Source organism: Hyla sarda, chromosome 5 (assembly GCF_029499605.1).
Source record: "Hyla sarda isolate aHylSar1 chromosome 5, aHylSar1.hap1, whole genome shotgun sequence".
Lineage (NCBI taxonomy): Eukaryota > Metazoa > Chordata > Amphibia > Anura > Hylidae > Hyla > Hyla sarda.
The window spans coordinates 192,417,213-192,433,352 of record NC_079193.1 but is presented as its reverse complement, the minus strand read 5'-3'; positions in this window follow the sequence as shown (position 1 = coordinate 192,433,352).

Sequence of the window (16,140 nt, the reverse complement as noted above, 5' to 3'; positions counted from 1 at the left end):
ATCTTGCATCATGGGAGATGTAGTCTAAAACATCTGCAGTGCTGAAGGTTACCTATGTCTGCACTAGGCTATAAAAGTGACTACCCCACCCCTGCCATTCTTAATGTATCACTAAGATGAATCTTGCTTACTTTTTGTAGCAACCAAGGACCAGTGATGGGTAAACACAGCAGAATCTCCCTATTTTGTATAATGCTTTAGTGATGGATTGTACTGGTATTTGAAGGTAGATTGCTCCAATATGACACAGGCTGAAAATATGAGATGCTAGTGACAGATTATGATCTCTTGCCAGCTGCTCTGGAAACTTCACCATTGCAAAAAAAAATACAGGGAGACATATTAAAAACTACTGTAAATTCTGTTCCAGCAATATAAATCACACTTTTTTCTTCTTTTTCAAAGGTCTCTTGTTCTGCCATAAAATATGAAAATATGTGAGAGTTAATTTTCGTGCCAGTGGCAAATTGGCAGATTTGGCGGCAACATTTTTTTTCGCCATATTGATTTTTTTTTTGTGGCAAAAGTCCAGAGTTTGCCACTAAAATTTCCTATTTTGGTGCCTAATCGTAAATAACAGAAAATTCCGGGGGATGCATTTCATGTAATATTCCATAATTATTAGTGCCCAGACAAGCGGTAACTGTGTGGATGAAGCATATGCAGATGGTTAAATACAAGTGCAGGTGCAGTGATCATGAAGGGAAAAAAATGTACTAACATTTGCCAATAATTAATATTTATTTTTCAATAACTGATTAAATAACACTGTTTTTAACCACTTAAGTACTTAGGGCGTACCTGTACGTCCTGAGTCTGCTCCCTTACTACAATGTGGAGCCACGGCGTGATAATAGCGCATGGCATGATTGCGCTATTAACCCTTTAGACTCAATGTTCAAAGTTGATCACCACGTCTAAAGTGAAAGTAAACTACTCCTGGTTAGCTCAGTTGACTGTTCGGGACCACTGCGCCAAAATCGTGGTGTCCTGAACAGCTGGAACACACAAGGAGGGCCCCTACCTTCCTCCTATGTGTCCAATCACTGAATGACTGCTCAGTGCCTAAGATCCAGGCATAAGCAGTCAAGCGGCAGAATCATTGATTAATGTTATCTTATGGGATAACAATGATCAATGTAAAAGATCAGTGTGTGCAGTGTTATAGCCTCCTATGGGGATTATAACATTGCAAAAAAATAAAAAAAAGTGGAAAAAAAAGTTATTAAAGATCATTTTACCCCTTCCCTAATAAAAGTCCCTTTTCCCATAAAAAAAAGTGTAAATAAAAATAAACATATGTGGTATCGCTGCATGCAGAAATGTCTGAATTATAAAAATATATTGTTAATTAAACTGCACGGTCAATGGCGTATGCGCAAAAAAAAATCCAAAGTCCAAAATAGCGTATTTTTGGTCACCTTTTATATCATGAAAAGCGATCAAAAAGTCTGATCAATACAAAAATGATACCGCTAAAAACTTGAGATCACGGCACAAAAAAATTAGCCCTCATACCACCCCGTACGCGGAAAAATAAAAAAGTTATAGGGGTCAGAAGCTGACAATTTTAAATGTATTAATTTTCGTGCATGTAGTTATGATTTTTTCCAGAAGTAGGACAAAATCAAACCTATATAAGTAGGGTATCATTTTAATCTTATGGACCAACAGAATAAAGAGAAGGTGTCATTTTTACAGAAAAATGTACTGCGTAGAAATGGAAGCCTCCAGTAATTGCAAATGGCATTTTTTCTTCAATGCTGTCGCACAATGATTTTTTTTCCGTTTCGCCGTAGATTTTTGGGTAAAAGGACTGATGTCATTACAAAGTAGATGTCATTACAAAAGCAGCCCCAAAACATAACCGAGCTTCCTAAATGCTTCACAGAAGGTACCGTTTCCTTTTCTTTGTATGCTTAATTTTTTGCATTAGCGAACATAGAGCTGGTGAGACTTAACAAAAAATCCCCAGTTTTGCCTCATCTGTCCAATAGACAGGCCACAAATCTTCTGGGAAAATTTCCTTTTTCTGCTACAACACTGTTTACTGTACAGTAGTATGCAACATACAAGTTTCGATGGGCTTTAAAATAAGTTTCTATGAACCTAAATTATACAAATAAAAAACTACCTAATATACTCGCCAATCAAATTCTGCTTTTATCCCTGTTATCTGTTGGTCCCCGGGTACTCTTTGTGGAAATTTGATATTATGTCACTATATCACTTTGGACAAAGCATCCCTTTGTCTGGCAACAACTAATCACCATGGACATATAATGTCACTATGAGCATCATGTTATCACACAGTATTTTACACAGAAAGCAGAGGGTGACACAGGAGGTAGGAATGAGGAATGGATAGGAATTACTAACTATAAGATTGTTCCATCTAGTATATATTGTGCAATAAACAAGAAATGTTCTTAAAGGGGTAGTCCAGTGGTGAAAAAGGATGGGGGATAAGTTTCAGATCACGGGGGTCCGACCTCTGGGACCCCCCGCGATCTCCTGTACGGGGCCTGGCTCGCTGGCCAGATAGCGCGTGTTGACCACCGCATGAAGCAGCGGCCGACACACCCCCTCATTACATCGCTATGGCAGAGCCGGAGATTCCCAAAGGCAGCGCTCCAGCTCTGCATAGAGTTTTATTGAGGGGGCGTGTCAGCCGCCACTTTGTTTGGTGGTCAACACGCCCCCTTCCCGTGGGCTGCCGGGGCCCCATAAAGGAGATCGCGGGGCCCCAGCGGTCGGACACCCTGCGATCTGAAACTTATCCTGTATCCTTAGGATATGATGACATACATGGCAGTGTGCACACAAACCATTTAGAGGGGGTCCATAGAGATGAACTACGCAACTGTAGTTGGTATCCCCTGTCCCCCGCATGGTCAGTGGTAAACTATTGAATCAAAGTTCTTTTGAAGTAATTAACAAACATTGGCTAAATATCTCAACTTGTTTATTTTATTCTTGCAAAACTTTCCCGAGCATTGTATTTCTATAACTCTGATGTCATGAAAACTTTTTCTTTTTGCTAGAACGTGGGTTGTCACTACTAACTAGTGTTGAGCGGCATAGGCCATATTCGAATTCGCGAATATTCGCGAATATATGGACGAATATTCGTCATATATTCGCGAATATTCGCATATTCGTTATATTCCCGTTTTATTTTCGCATATGCGAACATTCGCGTATGCGAAAACTATCATATGTGCATATTAGCATATACAAAATTAACACACGCGAAAATTCGCATATGCGAATATTCGCATGTGCTAATTTTCGCATATGCGAATTTTCGCGCGCCAGTCTCACACAGTAGTATTAGAGCCTTCTTTACACCACACAAGCTGGAAGCAGAGAGGGATGATCACTGTGATGTGTACTGTGAAAAAAAAAAAAAAAAAAAAAAAAAAAAAACGAATATTCGTAATTACGAATATATAGCGCTATATTCGCGAAATTCGCGAATTCGCGAATATGCGATATTCGCGAATAATATTCGAATTGCGAATATTCGTGAGCAACACTACTACTAACCCACACAAAGCCTAAGGATAATGGAGCTTAATGGTAGCGCAAGGGGTTGTGGCTGTGTCCAGCGAAAATTGGTTGGATTGACTTTTGATCTTTGTTAATGAGGCAGAATAGAACAAAGACCAAAGACTAATGTAGACTTATCCAAGGTTCACATTCTTAGCAGGTAAATCAGTCCTTAAGCTTTCCTACAAGTCACAGAGTACACAGCGCAGTTCATGGCTACTTCTCCAAATTTTCAATCAAAACAATTTGTTTCTCACAGGTTTCATCAGTCTGAGCTGATTACTGCGGCACAGAACTTAGACCGAAATATGAATGTTCATTGTACCCAATTCCAATATTTTTTTTCTGTTTTCACCTCACTTACCTTGGCATGGGCTCACGCTGAGCTTCTTCCTTTGCAATTCTGTATCTTCCTGTAACTTGCATTTTGTTTTGTTTTTTCCTACTGTTTTTTTATTTGTGTTACATCTGTCTTTCAAACAATCCTTTTTTATGACAAGAAAACCAATACTTTGACACTGGAAATATTTGGCACATTCATTAACACAGTTAAAACACCCCTCCCCCCTTCCAAAAAAACCCCAATAGCTTCAAGCGTTTTTTTATTTTCCAAAACATAAAAAGAAATAGTTATGGCTCGGCATTAGTAATATTGCTAATATTAAAATTTACAGTGCTGTGCAAAAATCTTAGCAAATGTACTACATATTATCTCTGAAGCCTTTAAAAGGACATAAATTCAGATGCTCATCATTCAAATCAAATAAATAACCTTTTATCGTTCTTTTACCATTACTTACTCCTCTCTTTGCTGGAAATATCAAAGATCCCTGCTCATATTAATTGATATAAGGGTTCTGTAGGGGCCAAACCATCTGCTCTACTTTTCAGAAATAAAGATTTCATTGATTCTGACCAAATCACCAACTCCATTTTCAAGCTGTTTTCACACATAAAATACTCCATTACACTTTGTAAGTAATGACCTTCAGTTTTTGTTAAAAAATTGCCTTCTGTCTGGACCTAAAATTGTACAATTGTTGTACAACGTACAAGGGGAAATAGCCCACAATACTGCAGCAATAGCCACTCTTACTATATTTCTTTATACAATCTAAATACATTAGACTCACCAGCTGAAACTCTCCAAAAACACTCCCTAGCCCAATTTTTTTTACATTCTATTAACCTACCACAACTCTCCAAAACTCAGTCTGATAGATTGTGTTTACCCTTAACTGAACTTGAGGTTCTAAAAGTCCTCAAGCCTACACCAAAAAATAAATTCCCTGGGCCTGACGGTCTTCCGCCTTTCTATTACATCACCTTCAAATACCTTTTGCTTCCACATATGACCAAATTATTCAATAAGGCTCTCTCAGGTGTCCCCTTTGCCCTTCAATCGCTTATGGCAAATATCTCTATTTTCCCAAAAGAAGATAAGGGCCCCTCATGCTACAGCATTTATAGGCCTATATCCCTTTTAAATCTAGATCTAAAACTTTTTGCTAAAATACTAGCTTTGCGGCTTCAAACCCTGATGCCTTCTCTGCTTAACCCAGACCAGGTGGGCTTTGTTGCCCACAGAGAAGGGAAAGATAATACCTATAGACTCCTGCAGCTGATGCAGTATGCGGGATCCAGTACAGTTGCCAAGAAGGCCTTTGATAGAGTCTCATGGAAATACATGTCAGCTGCCCTCCATAAATGCAACTTGCCATCACAATTTATTATGCATTTTTGTTTTTTTGTTTTTTCCTCCTTTCTTTTAAAAAATCATAACCCTTTCAATTTTCCACCTAAAAATCCATATTATGGCTTATTTTTTGCGTCACCAATTCTAATTTGCAGTGACATTAGTAATTTTACCCAAAAATCTACGGCAAAACGGAAAAAAAATCATTGTGTGACATAATCGAAGAAAAAACACAATTTTGTAATTTTTGGGGGCTTCCGTTTCTACGCAGTACATATTTCGGGAAAAAATGACACCTTATCATTATTCTGTAGGTCTATATGGTTAAAATGATACCCTACTTATATAGGTTTAATTTTGTCGTACTTCTGGAAAAATCATAACTACATGCAGGAAAATCTATATGTTTAAAAAGGTCATCTTCTGACCCCTATCACTTTTTAATTTTTCCACGTACAGGGCGGTATGAGGGCTCATTTTTTGCGGCATGATCTGAAGTTTTTATCCGTACCATTTTTGTCTTGATCTGACTTTTTGCTCACTTTTTATTCATTTTTTAATGGTATAAAAAGTGACCAAAAATAAGCTTTTTTGGACTTTGGAATTTTTTTACGTGTACGCAATTGACCGTGCGGTTTAATTAATGATTTGTTTTTATAGTTCAGACATTTACGTATGCGGCGATACCACATATGTTTATTTTTATGTACACTGTTTTATTTTTTTATGGGAAAAGGGGGGTGATTCAAACTTTTATTAGGGAAGGGGTTAAATGATCTTTATTAACACTTTTTTTTTTACTTTTTTTTGCAATTTTATAGCCCCCATAGGGGCCTATAACATTACATACACTGATCTATTACACAGATCACTGGCATGTATTAACACGCCTGTGATCAGTGTTATCAGCGCTTGACTGCTCCTGCCTGAGTCTCAGGCACAGAGCAGTCATTCGCCGAACGGAGGAGGCAGGTAAGGTCCCTGCCGGTATCCTGTAAGCTGTTCGGGACGCTGTGATTTCACCGCAGCGGTCCCGAACAGCCCGAGCAGCTGGGATAGTTTCACTTTCGCTTCAGACGCGGCGGTCAGCTTTGATCGCTGCGTCTGAAGGGTTAATACAGGGCATCACCGCGATCGGTGATGTCCTGTATTAGCCACAGGTCCCGGCCATTGATGGCTGGCGGGACTGATATGATGCGTGACCCCGCGGCAAATCGCGGGAGCTGGCGGAGGACGTAAATGTACGTCCTTAGTCATTAAGGAGTTAATGGAATTTTATCTATGTATCATAACCCTACAGTGTGAGTTGGAGTCAGGGGCGTAGCTAGAAATCACAGGGCCCCGATGCATAAAAATTGCCCTGAGCCCCCCTACCTCCCTGCGCCAGGGCCAGACTGGGACCAAAAATAGGCCGGGTATTTTAAAATAAGCAGCCCATTTTATTTGTGGTGTTCCAACTGCTAAGACCCCCACTGATCACCTTGGTTCAAATGGTTCTCCAGCTAGTGCTAAGCTACAACTCTCATTGGTCACTAAAGAGGACCACAAAAATCCATATTGTCAATGATCAAGAAATGTATTAGACTGCATCCAGTAGTAGCAAAAGATGATTACATTATCACATGCAAAAAATGTCATATGAAAAAGTGTAGAGCTTTCTTAATTAGCTAGTAATGCCAATATTGAACCAAAGTTTGTCCCTCGGGACAGGGACAAACTTTGGTTCAATGTTGGCATTACTAGCTAATTAAGAAAGCTCTACACTTTTTCATATGAAATTTTTTGCATGTGATAATGTAATCATCTTTTGCTACTGGATGCAGTCTAATACATTTCTTGATCATTGACAATATGGAATTTTGTGGTCCTCTTTAGTGACCAATGTGTGTTACCTTTGCTTGGTGGCTCCTTGTTATGTTTTGTTTTTTTGTGGTAGAACAATTGTTATTTTATCTAGCATATAATTAAAAGTTAAGTTTTATATAGCAACCCTGTTTCCGTTGGAACAACATTTCTCTAAATTCTGCAAATTGCTAAGGGGACCTTTACTGAAATATTTGCTGGTATATGGCAATACCTTTCATATACTCTACTTCATAAGCTACAACTCCCATCATTTCTTGAGAGTCTCAGGCATTATATGGGGGAGATTTCTCAAAACCTGTCCAGAGGAAAAGTTTACCAGTTGCCCATAGCAACCAATCAGATCACTTCTTTCATTTTTCAGAGGTCTTGTTAAAAATGAAAGAAGCAATCTTATTGGTTGCTATGGTCAACTTTTCCTCTGGACAGGTTTTGATAAATCTCCCCCTCGGGGAGTTGTAGAGCCCCAGAATGGTGCACAGTTTCACCCATCATCGATGCAGAACTCACAAGTGAATACAGCTCTGATGGGACAGTCAGGAGAATACACAATATCAATGACCTGAGGGACGTCTTCTCTGTTGGTACAGGCACCAGGACTTCTTCCAGCTATATCTATTCTTTGCAGAGTCTGACACCCGGACATCATTGGTTTCTCACTTTATCGGCAGATCCTCATCCTCTATATCAAAACAATAATCATTATAATGCTGCCAAATACTATACCCCTGAATGTATTACTGCCACATACTGGACACCCTGAATAAAATACTGCCACACACTGTACCCTCTAAATATAATAATGCCACACACTGTGCCCCATTTATACTGCCAGACACTGTACCCTCTAAATATAATACTGCCACACAATGTACCCTCTGAATATAATAATACACACTATGCCCCATGAATACTGCCAAACACTGTACCTTCTAAATATAACCCTGACACATAATCAGACACTGCCGTTGGTCCAGTTCAGTGGGTTAAGTTTTTTTTTTAATATATTGCAGATTTTTTTCCCCCTATGGACAATTCCTAAGGTTAAGAAGAATTAATAACCAGGATGGGGACTTTGAAATGCAGGCAAGGGATTTGTTTATACGACTGTTATCAATAGGTTATCCTAAAAATATATTAGAGGAAGCATTAAGCAAGGCATGCAGTCATAAGCGAGAGACCCTGTTAAAAGGTAGAAGATTCTACAATAAATCAGGGGGTGAAGTGAAGCACAGACAGTGTTTCTCCTCATTTGTTTATAGCCCACTGGCTATAAAAGATTTTAAAAAGCCATTAACAACTGTTTTTTAACACAAAACGATCCGGATCTTAAGGAATGGGCCACTGATAGACAGCTAGTCACTTTCAAGAAATGCAAAATGCAAGGATGTCCTTGTGAGTAGTAGCTTTAATGCCGCACCTGTAACTGGTGCAACTTTTGCTGCGTTGATAAATATGTTACATTATGAGGTATAGAGTTATCCTGCAGGGACTTTGTTTGGTGCCGTACAAAAAATGTTGTCTATGCCATTCGCTGTGTTTGCCATAGATTTTATATAGGTTGCACTACTCATTCCGTCAATATTAAATTCAGGGAAAATATGAATTCCATAAAAACGGGAAAAGGCTCACCTAGAATAATATCTCACGTACGTAATGAACATAATGGAGATCCAAGAGTGTTAAAATTTCACGGGATCGAAATGGTGAAGACAGCGGAGGCATAAACATGAAAAAAGCCCTCTTGGAAAGAGGGGGGAAATGGATTAACAAGTAGTGTTGCTCGCGAATATTCGCAATTCGAATTTTATTCGCGAATATCGCATATTCGCGAATTCGCGAATATTCGCGAATATAGCGCTATATATTCGTAATTACGAATATTCGTTTTTTTTTTGTTTTTTTTCTTTTTTTCACAGTACACATCACAGTGATCATCCCTCTCTGCTTCCAGCCTATGTGGTGTAAGAAGGCTCTAATACTACTGTGTGAGACCTGTGTGCGAATTTTCGCATATGCGAAATCTACATATGCAAATCTTCGCATATGCGAATTTTTGTATAAGCAAATTTTCGCATATGTTAATTTTCGCACACGTGAATATTCGCATATGCGTAAATAAAACGAGCATATTACTAATATGCGAATATTCGCGAATATGACGAATATTCGTCCATATATTCGTGAATATTCGCAAATTCGAATATGGCCTATGCCGCTCAACACTATTAACAAGACAAATGCACAGAGTAATCTTGGCCTGCACGACAGATTGGACATGAGTGTGTTTTTATAATTACATGATCACATGATATATGGGGGAGCTGTATATATATTGATCACAATATGGGCGCACTGTATATATGGGGCCACGGCAATTATATAGGGGCACTGTATATATTGAGCTTCGCTTGTGTAGGAAAAAATCCTTTCACCGGCCCTGACTCCCCTTCCCCGCCACTGCTCACACTCACCAGATACCAAAGATGCAGCGTGTTTAGAGGCAGGGACACTTCAGACCTCAGGGAAATTGGATAATGCAGACGTGCGTGTCTGCGGTGGACATCTCTGCTTCCAGCAGCACCTTGTCTTTCCAGCCCTGCGCCAAATTTTTTAAGACTTGGCGGGTGAAGTTTCATTACTAGCAGCAATGGCCCGACTTGTCAGCTGGACCGGCTGCTGTAGCACATAGTACAGTGCGGGCCCGCCTGGCTATGGGGCCCGGTCGCAATTGGGATGCTTGCAACCTCTATAGCTGCACCACTGGTTGGAATGAACAAAATTATCTCTGAGGCTATCAACATTAACAACAGAACATGACAGGGATGTCTCCTCTCCCCTCTCCTATTCATACTGACCCTAGACACCCTATTGGAAAAAGTTTGTCAGACATCTACTATTAAGGGTAGAGAGGAGCGAATCGAATCTGACAAATCCGAATTTGTTACGAATTTCCTGAAATATTCGATTTGTAGTGAATCCGAATATCGCCACAATTCGATAAAACAAATCACGTCATTAAACTCCATTTAGTGTGATCCAGTCTCCAGGGCATCTAAAATGGCGGCTACATGTGTGAGGACATGGGGCAAGGAACTCTGGTAAGGTGGGTAGGCGGGATCAACCTGAATCACATGCAGCCTATCAGCAGCCAGCCAGCCCTGGGATGTCACAGCCCTATATAATCGGCAGCCATTGCTGCAGCAAGTCATTTAAGCTTTTTATTACAGAGAGTGACTAGTGTGTGTCTTCCACTGAAAAACAGCTTTACAGCAACGATTCTCCACAAGCCCAAATCACTGCAGAAAAGCAGTGACAGGGAAGGGAGAGCGATAGAGATAGAGAGAGAGAGTAAGTACACTTTAGGGTGTACTACACAGCGACTCTGTACTGCTGTTAAACTAATTTGGGCCAGTTACTGTGAAAGGTCAGCCAAAGCTACATATTTGTTTTTGTAGCCTAATACAGTTTTAAGCGTAGTGGAGTGTATTGTCCTCCTCTCTTAAGTGTAAACTGTATGTACACCTATGTGGTGTACTTTTTTTTCCTGTTAAACTAATTTGGGACAGTTACTGTGAAAGGCCAGCCAAAGCTACACACTTGTTTTTGTAGCCTAATACAGTTGTAAGCGTAGTGGAGCGTATTGTCCTCCTCTCATAATTGTAACATGTACGCACTCAGCTGGTGTATAAGTATGTCAGGCAGAGAAGTGCCAGGACATGCTCAGAGGAGTGGCAGAGGCCTAAATTCATCAGGCGCAGGCAGAGGTCACAGCAGACTAGGGGCAAGTGGCAGCAGTAGTCGTAGTGAGAGGACTGAGCTCCTGGTATCAGCTAGAGGTCGTGTCTCGACAAGCAACCCATCCACTTCATCCCAAGTGACAACTGACACCCCCAGTCAACAGTCGGTGGGTTCCTCAGACACAACCCCCAGTTGGCATGGCCCAGGAGCAATCCCTGTCCGCCCATTGCTTCTGTCCTATGCTGTTCCCTCCCCCACAGAAGTATTGTATGCTGTGGGTTCAGCTCCACTATTTAGTGAGGACGATCTACTAGAGGACAGTCAGCAGCTACTGCCCAGCCAAGAATTGGAGGAGACATCTGCTGCTTCCTCCACTAGGCAGCAAGTAGTGATGAGGAGAGTGGCGTGGGAAGTTCTGGCTACTGAAGCAGACACCATTGAGGAACCGGAGGACATCAGTGACGTGCAGACACAACCCGATGATGAAGCCGATCGCACTTGGGAGCCAGGTGCAGAAGGGGTTTCATCATCATCAGGAGAAGAGGGATGCAGGTTGCCCGTAAGGCAGCAAACTTGCATTGAGGGGGCAGGGCATGATGTCTTGTGGGGGCGGGGCTATGACATCACAAGCTCCCGACTCCAATGTTCGGAACAGTTTTTTCCAAATGCTGAGCAGCAGAGTACCCCTTTAATCTTTTCAATTGTGATGCCCTATGGTCTCGTCAGGCTGCTGCCACCTCTAGGCTCTGTCATTGCGCCACCATGTGATCTTGCTATATTGATATTGTATTGGTAATCATACACTATTGGAGCTGGAATTACCGCGACTGCTTCTGCCACCTCTAGGCTCTGTCATTGTGCCACCATGTGATCTTGTTATATTGATCTTGTAGTAGTAATTATACACTATTGTAGCTGGAATTACCGTGACTGCTACTGCCACCTTCAGGCTGTGTCATTCTGCCACCAATTGGTCTCCACTGGCTCATGTCAGTTTTTTATAGCTATTCGACCCAAATAAATTCGGATCAAACTAAATTTTTTCTGTACATTCAATTGAGTACAGAATTTCTGTACGTATAAATCACATTTTTCATAAAATTCGATCATCGCTAGTCCTCATATGTTATCTCTGGAATTACCACAAGAAAATGTAACCGTAACTGATTAAATTAAACATTCAAAATTTCATATGCAGTTTCACAGTACCAGCCGTGTTTACTTACACATGCATGGCTTGATATTTTCAACAAGCATTTGATACTGGCAGGATCTACCCAGTAGCCCTCCCAGGTCAGGCCTGCACCACTGAGAGGGAGTACAAACTGACAGACTACTCTAAAATGTGTCGCTCTGCGGCATTAATAGGCTGCTGCCACCTCCAGACTGTGTCATTGTGCCGCCATATGGTCTCCTCATACTGCTGCCACATCCAGGCTATATCATAGTGCTGGCTTGTGGTCTCCTCATGCTGCTGCCACCTCTAGGCTCTGTCATTGTGCCGCCATGTGATCTCCTTGTTATATTGATCTTATAGTTTGACAGTATTTTTCAAAGTAAACACTTCGGGCACCCGGGACACCAGTCATGAGCATGGGGGGGGGGCACTGAGAGGCGGGGCCTGTGACAGGCGGTAGCTGGCCTTGCGGCGGACTGCCAGCTCGATTTTAAGGTGCCAGTATGAGCTTTTTCACTGCAGCAACTTATTGCAGCATGCGCCCACTCATCCAACGGCGTAGAAGCTGAATGTGCTCCAGTCCAAGTTGCTGGGGCTGCAGGCCCTTCCCATTTCAAGTGGACACTCATTCTTGAGCATGGGGGGTACGCTGAGAGGCAGGGGCTGGTACAGGCGGTAGCGGACCGCCATCTTGATTTTAAGATACAAGTATGAGCTTTTTCACTGCAGCAACTTATACACTGCAGCAATTATACACTATTGGAGCTGGAATTACCTTGGTGCTGGCACTAGACTTGCTCTTCAATGGGTCCTCAAAAAAAAAAGAATTGAAAGTTTGCTCATTCCAATTACCAGGCACTGTCATTGTGCCACTGTGCGGCAGTGATTTTAATAGCGATGCATGTAATCTGCATGTCATACTGAATAACAGTATTATTTCACTTACACAGCATACTCCCTATGCATGTTACTACAAGGCAACACCCCTATTCTACAAGGCAACACCCCATATTCTTAACATCACCCTCTCAAAGAAAGAAGTTGATACCTATTTCAAACATTCCCCTTTCGACTGGACAAAAACACATGTCAAATATTTAGGTCTCACCATCTCTCCCAATGTAAAAGAACTATATGAATTAAACTACATCCCACTGATTAAAAGCATAGACAACACAATTAAATCTTGGCCAGTTCCCTTTGTCTCATGGCTAGGCCGAAAGAATCTTCTCCGATGTATTGTCCTGCCCAAACTGCTCTATGTACTACAAACACTCCCAATTGCAATGCCTTTCTCTTTCTTCTTCAATATCAGGAAAATACTATGTAAATTTATTTGGAGGTCTAAACATCCCAGAACAGCCTTTTCTAACCTAATCAGAACAGATAGCAAGGGCAAGATAGGAATGCCTGACCCAGCCTGATATTACAAGGCAGTGCACTTCAATAGAGTGTTGGACTGGATCCATCGACCTGAGGACAAATTATGGATTCAGGTCGAGAACGAACTCTCTCCTACACCCTTGCATACAATCACACCTTTCCCAGTAAACAGAACCCCCGCTTCAAAAATATACTAACTGGTCCTACCTAGGATATTTGATCTAAGAATAAAGAGCAATCATCACTTTTTACATTCTCCTCCCATGCCATACAGATCAGAGATCTCCCACTAAGTAATGAACAGGAGATTGGGCTGATAACCCTGGTGGTTTGGGAAACTCAACAAAGGCTGTATATGACCTAAGTAAACTCAGGTCTTTTCCCCTCTACACAAGATATTTTCGACATTATTGGTATAGATAACATATTCCCACGATAACTTGATTTTCTTACCTGTTCTTATAAAACATCACCATGAATCCTTAACACCCATGTGGTTTGAACAATTGTTATTGCAACATAGAAGCCCTAAAGGGACCCTGCTCATATGCTTTAAATTGTTGATGTCTGAAACAACAGGTCCCTCCAACAAATCTTCCCTTCATTAAAGTCTGGGAACTAGACTTGGGAATAACCTTCACAGTTTAACTGTCAGCTCTTTTAAGAGCTCCTAGACTGGACTCCAGGTATGTAAGGATTAGAAAAAACTGCTATAAAATGCTCTCATGGTGATATTATATGCCTAAGAGGTTACATAAATGTAACCCCCTACTGGAAATGCAATTCTTATTTACACATGTGGTGGAACTGCCCCTGGTCAAGAACTTTTGGTCTCAGATCCACATAAATATTAATCAGATATGCAACATCAAAGTCCCCCTTCAACCAGAAATAACCTACTACATATCTTCCCAATCAGGATTCCCTCCAGAGCTCTAACTTTCATAAGAATACTACTCTCTGCTGCAAGAATTCTACTTTCTAAATTTTGGAAGTCACAAGTATTACCCAGTATTTGTGAATGGATCACTAAAATATATCATACATACAGCTCTCAACCAGGACCCCATGGATCACATTTAGAAAATTTTAAACAATTGCCGCCAACAACCCCCCACCCCTCCCCCCACACTCAGCAAGACACCAATTAGACCTCACTTGTCTATCCAAATACCTTGAAATTTCAATAAAAAAAAAAAACACAACACATTGGAAAAATTATTTTATTTAAAAAAACACTCCCCCACAGCCCTCGTTAACCATTTTATTAAAGGAAAAAATAAATAATCCGCCGTAATCCATCGAATCCGCAGTAATCCTCTGCATACACGGATCTGAAACGAGAAGAAAAAAACACAAAAAATTGGTTTTGACATTTTTGGCGCTGTCCGCTGGGGAGAGCACCCATGATGCAATGTCTACCCAAACAGGGAGCCACCAATTGGTGCAAAACTATAACTCCCAGCATGCCCAGACAGCCTTTGGCTGTCTGGGCATGCTGGGAGTTGTAGTTTAGCAACAGCTGGAGTCTCCCTGTCTGGGTGGACACTGCCAGAAGGGTCTGTTCACATTATACAAAACGTACAATGTGAACAGAGCTTCAGATTAATTAGCCTTGTTCCCTTCTGTAGCTCCGCCCCCTAATGACGTCATCACTAGGGGGCGGAGCTACACGAACCCCGCCCGGGACTCGAGGGAAGTAAGCTGGACTTCGCCTTCTGTATACACTGTATACAGCTATCTATAGATAGCTGTATATAGTGTGTACCGCCCAAAGGGTTAACCTACACTGTCCAGCAGTGTAAGTTAACTCTTCCCTTGCTGGGCTTGCGCATAGCGCACAGCTCAGCAAGGGGTTAAGTGAGCCAGCAATGTGTATACTGTATACACATTGCAAGCTCACTGTAAGTTCTTGCTGGGCAGTAGATATACGATGTATACCTACGGCTCAGCGTCAGCTGTTCTCCTGGCTCTGTAGCCCTGAGAACAGCTGATCCCGACATTCACATAAGGACGATCGCAGCGGGTGTCAGGAGGAGTGACATCCCTGGGATCTGTCCCTTACTGCAGGTACTAATACTCCCAACATGGAGCACACTCTGCTCCATGCTGGGAGCTGTAGTACCTGCATTAATAGACATATGGCAGCGAGTGTAACCGCTGCGATCTGTCTATTAATACAGGTACTACAGTTCCCAGCATGGAGCAGAGTGTGCTCCATGTTGGGAGTATTAGTACTTGTAGTAAAGGAAAGATCACTGCAGGTATCACTCCTGACGCCCGCTGCGATCCTCCAGTATAATGTATGAATGCGGCGGCCGCTCTCCTATGGTCCCCTGCACGGCCATATATATACACATATTCCTATTTCTCACAGAGAGCTGTGATTGGCTGAAACCATCTGGCCAATCACAGCTCTGCGGGAAATATGAATATGTGTATATATACGTGAGTGCAGGGGACCATAAAAGAGCAGCCGGCACATCTATACATTATACAAGATGATCGCAAGGGACCCCTGCGATCTGTCAATTAGTACAGGTAACTACTACTCCCATCATGGAAGAGTGTGTTCCATGCTGGGAGTAGTAGTACTACCTAAAAAATTTTTTTAAAAAAAGTGAAAAACACGCGCACACTACATTTTTACTATTGTCGGCTACATTTTTAGTGCTTTACCCGCTCACATAAATTGATCCCTGTTTAAAAATGAATAAACATTTCATAA